Source organism: Procambarus clarkii, chromosome 30 (assembly GCF_040958095.1).
Source record: "Procambarus clarkii isolate CNS0578487 chromosome 30, FALCON_Pclarkii_2.0, whole genome shotgun sequence".
NCBI classification, from domain to species: Eukaryota; Metazoa; Arthropoda; class Malacostraca; order Decapoda; family Cambaridae; genus Procambarus; species Procambarus clarkii.
The window spans coordinates 26,307,614-26,315,113 of NC_091179.1; the positions used below are offsets into that span (position 1 = coordinate 26,307,614).

Genomic DNA, 7,500 nt, shown 5'->3' on the forward strand with positions numbered 1-7,500 from the left:
TTCTAACACGAATTTTCTCAATCTTTCGTACATTATGCTTCACTGTTGGAGGTAAATCAAAAATCAGCACTGAAACAAGGATTATCAAGAAACTAACAACATTATATGGAGGACCTATGGCAATTCCACGACCAAGAGATGGCTTCCTGAACCTTGCAGGAATTAACCTCACTGAGGACCAAGTCACTCTCCTAAATCTGGGCATAAACTGTCATGTTATGTCCAGACCGAGTGAAATGGCCCGGAAAGTGGAGTTGGAAATTCTGTTGGACGACATATTCGACCTCGAGACACAAAAGAAGGTCACTACCAAAGATACCTTACAAGCAGAACTTATTGCAGAAGGAGGAAAGAATCGAGGCAACTACAGAAGCACCATACTGTCCCCCGAGCTTAGAGCGGCAGCTAAAAGCCTTCGTGAGAACAAGGAGATAGTTGTCAGGAGAGGTGACAAGTCGCCAATATATGTCATTCTTAAAAAAGACGAATATCTGGCGAAAATGAACATCATACTCTCTGACCAAACTAAGTTCCAAAGGGTAACGAAGGACACTACAGCCGAATTAAAAGCAAAGGTCAACAAACTGATCGAAACTGTGAACGCCAAGAAATCCGGACTCCACCTGCCAAAGATCATTGGGGAATATAAACCTGGATATGCGTATGGAAATGTCAAGACGCACAAGCCTGGAAACCCACTTCGGCCAATCATTAGCCAGATACCCACACCTACGTACAGATTGGCAAAGCGACTCAACGGCCTGCTGACTCCTTATGTTCCTTGCGCCTTCAGCCTGAAGTCTCCAAAGGAATTTGTGGACTTACTGCGGGGCGCACGGGCCACAGGGATAAGAGCCTCGTTGGACGTAGAATCGCTGTTTACCAACGTACCTGTGGACGAGACAATCGGAATGATAGCCGACAGAGTGTATCGTGATCCAGCCTGTACTCCTCTTGACATGCCAGAAAGTATTCTGAGGAAACTACTCCAAGCTTGTACTAAAGAGGCACCCTTCTTGAGCCCGGATGGGCATATGTATAAGCAAGTAGATGGGGTCGCTATGGGTTCTCCCCTAGGTGTCCTGTTTGCAAACTTCTACATGGGTACCATCGAGCAAAAAGTCTTAGTCGACATGAACTTGAAACCGGCCATATACTGCAGGTATGTTGACGACATTTTTACACAGGTACCTGATGTCAGACATCTGCAGGAGCTGAAGGAGGCATTTGAGCAGAGTTCCGTGCTGCGTTTCACTTACGAGACGGAAAAGGATGGGAAGCTGCCTTTTCTAGATGTAACAGTCATGGAAAAGGGCGGAGGTTTCCACACTGCAGTCTACACAAAGGAAACAAACATAGGAATGTGCCTAAATGCCAACAGCGACTGCCCTGACAGGTACAAGAGGAGTGTTGTTAACGCATACGTCGACCGTGCTCTCAGCCACAGCTCAGAATGGAAGCAAGTCGACGAAGAACTCTGTAGGGTAAGGCAGGTTCTAGTCAATAACGGCTTCTCCAATGGTTTCATCGAAGACATCATAAGAAGGAAAGTGAAAAGCCATGCAACCTCCGAAGAGACAACTAACACAACACCTATACCCCCTATTAGACTATTTTACAGGAACTTCTTTTCCACAGCTCATAAAACAGAGGAAAGGGTCCTGAAAGATATTGTTAATAGAAACGTTATCCCTACAGACAAAAATCAGAGGATACAACTGACGATTTACTATAAAACCAGAAAAACGGCCAGCCTACTCATGAGAAACTCTCCAGACACGAAACAGAACGCTTTAAAAGAGACTAACGTCGTCTATGCCTTCAAATGCCCACTTGGGGACTGTAAGCTCCAAAAAAACCCAGTATATAGGCAAGACAACAACATCTCTTTCTAGGCGTTTAACGATGCATAAACAACAGGGCTCCATTAAGGAACATATAATCTCTTCCCATAACCAAACCATCGCCAGAGAAATCCTAGTAAACAACACAGAAATCATCGATAGATACAGCGATAGCAGGCGGCTTGACGTTTGCGAGGCACTACACATCAAGAAGTCAACACCAGCAATCAACAGCCAATTATTGCACAACTATATTCTACCCACCTCAAGACTCCGCTCCAATATAGAAGCATCAAGAAATATGGACCAATAGGCTTTCTACAAACACTTCTATTCAATATCCATTGTTTCGTGTTCTGTCTTGTGTTGATACTTTTAATACCCTATTAATATTCTCTAATGCCACATCATCCTTCCCACCTCACTCAAATGTAATGCCACATCACCCTTCCCACCTCACTCAAATGTAGATATAAAATCAGGGAAACGCAAGTTCTAATCATTGTGTATTTGTGAAGTCTTTGAAAATGTAATAAGTTTTACGAAACGCGCCCGTGTCGCGTCAGACTAGAAATAAAAATGAATTTCGGAGAAGTGATTTTTGATTTACCTCCAACAGTGAAGCATAATGTACGAAAGATTGAGAAAATTCGTGTTAGAATTATTAATCTTACTTTTTCGGTCATATTTAATAAAATATGTCTACAGGAAAGACTGCTACCAAAATATACTAATATATATATATATATATATATATATATATATATATATATATATATATATATATATATATATATATATATATATATATATATATATATATATATGTCGTACCTAGTAGCCAGAACGCACTTCTCAGCCTACTATACAAGGCCCGATTTGCCTAATAAGCCAAGTTTTCATGAATTATTTGTTTTTCGACTACCTAACCTACCTAACCTTATCTAACCTAACTTTTTCGGCTACCTAACTTAACCTAACCTATAAAGATAGGTTAGGTTAGGTTAGGTAGGGTTGGTTAGGTTCGGTCATATATCAACGTTAATTTTAACTCCAATAAAAAAAAATTGACCTCATATAGAATAAAATGGGTAGCTTTATCATTTCATAAGAAAAAAATTAGAGAAAATATATTACTTCAAGAAAAATTGGCTTATTAGGCAAATCGGGCCATGCATAATAGGCTGAGAAGTGCGTTCTGGCTACTAGGTACGACATATATATATATATATATATATATATATATATATATATATATATATATATATATATATATAATATATATGACTCCTGGGAGTCATATATTGATTGTTCCTGGGAGTATGGGTTCGAGTCACTTCTGGGGTGTGAGTTTTCAGTCACATATAGTCCTGGGGACCATTCAGGCTTGTTCGCATATATATCTATATACATATATATATATATATATATATATATATATATATATATATATATATAAGCCTATACTTGCATAAACCACAAGTGAAGATTAGCAATCTTTGGACAACACCCACCAGTGGGCCTCGAACCCAGAAAGCACAACTACCTTCCAGTAGCTGCCATAACTAGTACGCCTTAACCCACTACACCATCAGACCCTACAAAAGAAGTAGAGACTTCGAGATATATATACACCTCAAATATCTCCACTTCCCGAGGGCACTAGACAAGTGAGAGACTTGTCTGTGAGAGTGAGAGACACTGTGAGAGACAGTGAGAGACACTGTCTCACATTAACAGTGGCTTGATGAAAAACGCAGAGTAACCTCTCACTTGTCTAGTGCCCTCGGGAAGTGGAGATATTTGAGGTGTGTATATATCTCGAAGTCTCTACTTCTTTTGTAGGGTCTGATGGTGTAGTGGGTTAAGGCGTACTAGTTATGGCAGCTACTGGAAGGTAGTTGTGCTTTCTGGGTTCGAGGCCCACTGGTAGGTGTTGTCCAAAGATTATATATATATATATATATATATATATATATATATATATATATATATATATATATATATATATATAATATATATATCTGGTGCAAGTGTAGGGACCCATAGCCTCGGAGAAGAAAATATAGAGTACTCAGAGAAGACCTTGTGGATCCTCACTGAACACTTTGATATTTTCTTATCCTACCACCCCTATTCTTTTAGTATGTGTGTATATATATCTAAGTTTATTTGAAAATGTCATTACACAAAAAAAGTTACAACATTGGTTACATGCAGGGTACAAGGCTGCTTGTCACAAGTTGTAGAGGTCCTTCAGCTCCTCAGATGGCGGGCAGGAACCGTGGATGCAATGAGCATTTCCTCTCTGGATTGCCACACTAAGGCACTGAAAGAGAAGTGCTATATGAATGTATATATGTATGTATGTATATATATATATAAATAATATATATATATATGTATATATATATATATATATATATATATATATATATATATATATATATATATATATTTATAATATTTATAATATTATGTATATATATTTAGTTATATACACAAATTGTATGTGCAGATACTTATGGTATGGTAGAGGGTGGGGAGGGGTCCCAGTGACATGGATGGGACCATTGTTGTCCCAGGTCTTGGGATGGATGGGACAGTTGTTGTCCCAGGTCGTGGGATGGGACTTATAATCAGTTCCATGAGTTATAACTTTGACGTATTATGTGTCTGTATTCCTATAAGGCATTTTATGCCTTAGAGGAATCCTGTGACCAGCTGGTGACCCCTGTGACCAGCTGGTGACCCCTGTGACCAGCTGGTGACCCCCGTGACCAGCTGTGACCTGTGACCAGCTGGTGACCCGTGTGACCAGCTGGTGACCCCCGTGACCAGCTGGTGACCCCTGTGACCAGCTGGTGACCCCTGTGACCAGCTGGTGACCCCCGTGACCAGCTGGTGACCAGCTGGTGACCCCTGTGACCAGCTGGTGACCCCTGTGACCAGCTGGTGACCCCCGTGACCAGCTGGTGACCCCCGTGACCAGCTGGTGACCCCTGTGACCAGCTGGTGACCCCCGTGACCAGCTGTGGCCCCTGTGACCAGCTGGTGACCCCTGTGACCAGTTGGTGACCCCCGTGACCAGCTGGTGACCCCCGTGACCAGCTGTGGCCCCTGTGACCAGCTGGTGACCCCTGTGACCAGCTGGTGACCCCCGTGACCAGCTGGTGACCCCCGTGACCAGCTGGTGACCCCGTGACCAGCTCGTGACCCCTGTGACCAGCTGGTGACCCCCGTGACCAGCTGGTGACCCCGTGACCAGCTGGTGACCCCTGTGACCTTCCTGGTGTTGCTAACATACGTTCATTCCACTAATGTGTTGTATAATATAAATTTGTAATTGTTTATACCAGTTTTTCTTGTGTTTATTCCTCAGCCAAGTGTAGTTGAAGCCTAATGTGATACACGCCACAGGGGGCCACTGTGGTGGCAGCGGGGAGGTGCCACAGGGGTCCACTGTGGTGGCAGCGGGGAGGTGCCACAGGGGTCCACTGTGGTGGCAGCGGGGAGGTGCCACAGGGGTCCACTGTGGTGGCAGCGGGGAGGTGCCACAGGGGTCCACTGTGGTGGCAGCGGGGAGGTGCCACAGAGGTCCACTGTGGTGGCAGCGGGGAGGTGCCACAGGGGTCCACTGTGGTGGCAGCGGGGAGGTGCCACAGGGGTCCACTGTGGTGGCAGCGGGGAGGTGCCACAGGGGTCCACTGTGGTGGCAGCGGGGAGGTGCCACAGGGGTCCACTGTGGTGGCAGCGGGGAGGTGCCACAGGGGTCCACTGTGGTGGCAGCGGGGAGGTGCCACAGGGGTCCACTGTGGTGGCAGCGGGGAGGTGCCACAGGGGTCCACTGTGGTGGCAGCGGGGAGGTGCCACAGGGGTCCACTGTGGTGGCAGCGGGGAGGTGCCACAGGGGTCCACTGTGGTGGCAGCGGGGAGGTGCCACAGAGGTCCACTGTGGTGGCAGCGGGGAGGTGCCACAGAGGTCCACTGTGGTGGCAGCGGGGAGGTGCCACAGAGGTCCACTGTGGTGGCAGCGGGGAGGTGCCACAGGGGTCCACTGTGGTGGCAGCGGGGAGGTGCCACAGGGGTCCACTGTGGTGGCAGCGGGGAGGTGCCACAGGGGTCCACTGTGGTGGCAGCGGGGAGGTGCCACAGGGGTCCACTGTGGTGGCAGCGGGGAGGTGCCACAGGGGTCCACTGTGGTGGCAGCGGGGAGGTGCCACAGGGGTCCACTGTGGTGGCAGCGGGGAGGTGCCACAGGGGTCCACTGTGGTGGCAGAGGGGAGGTGCCACAGGGGTCCACTATGGTGGCAGCGGGGAGGTGCCACAGGGGTCCACTGTGGTGGCAGCGGGGAGGTGCCACAGGGGTCCTCTGTGGTGGCAGCGGGGAGGTGCCACAGTGGTCCTCTGTGGTGGCAGAGGGGAGGTGCCACAGGGGTCCACTGTGGTGGCAGCGGGGAGGTGCCACAGGGGTCCACTGTGGTGGCAGCGGGGAGGTGCCACAGGGGTCCTCTGTGGTGGCAGCGGGGAGGTGCCACAGTGGTCCTCTGTGGTGGCAGAGGGGAGGTGCCACAGGGGTCCACTGTGGTGGCAGCGGGGAGGTGCCACAGGGGTCCACTGTGGTGGCAGCGGGGAGGTGCCACAGGGGTCCACTGTGGTGGCAGCGGGGTGGTGCCACGCATGAAAGTGCCAAAAATCACCAAGATTCTAAAGGAAATCTTGTTGAACCGTCGCCAACGTAGTCCCCGTCGTGGGGGCTCAAGAGCTGTCGAGATTCTAACTTCTCTTGGAAGAATCTATCACAACATCGATCAATCTTCGGGTCAGAGCACTTGCTGGCGCTATCAAAGCAAAGGTACCAGGAGCAGCGGTCAGTCACAGGTAGACCTGAGACTTGTATATTTCAGGTTCAACCAGGGAAGAGTCTTCCAATGGGCACAGTAATCAGTCACTTGAAGGAAATTTCCTTCAGTGGAGTTCGATGCACAGTTCGTGGGTGATGGGGCGCTCAATATTGAGTCACGTGATGATGAATAATAATGGCTTCCCTTGCACGTCTTCTCAGCACACAGTCAGTGTCAGGTGTGGTGTGTGGCAGGTGTCGGCATGAATGGTTGTCCTGCAAGACTCAAGCCAGATGCTTGCCAGCCTTCACGAGCCTCTGTATGACTACACCAATCAGAGGACATCATCTTCACTGGTCTATCTGCTATTTAGTTCCCTGCCAGTGTTGGAGTGAGATCACTGAGGCAGAGTTGACCCGGAGTTGCAGCTGATTACAGATACTGCGGTCAGGCTGCGACCTTTCCTGCTCCTCACCTCACTCTTGTATACCAGTCTGCTCCTTCCAAGACGGCGCCTGCACCGTGAGCTATGTACCAGCTCAGTATGGTCCCCCTGACCTTGCAGTATGACCCGGTATGGTGCGCCGGACCAGCCTACTATATCTACACTACCAATGAGAATAAGTCTTTCAATGATGCCCACTTTGTGGGTAATCCAACATGCATTATTGATATTTATATCCGTGTGCACCTTTAGTGCACAAGTCACGTTGCATCTTGGCTGTGCACTTTAGCTGAGAAATACCCACATTTACTTCTAAGGATATTCGTAACATTGCTTAGAAATGTTTGAGACATTCCTGTCACAGGAC

At 47.5% G+C, this 7,500-nt stretch overlaps 1 protein-coding gene across 3 annotated transcripts in view; it reads left to right on the forward strand.

Moving 5' to 3' along the window:
• Positions 1-7,500, forward strand: part of LOC123765541 (uncharacterized) — a 347,439-nt gene that overhangs the window by 199,516 nt on the left and 140,423 nt on the right. The window lies entirely within an intron of this gene.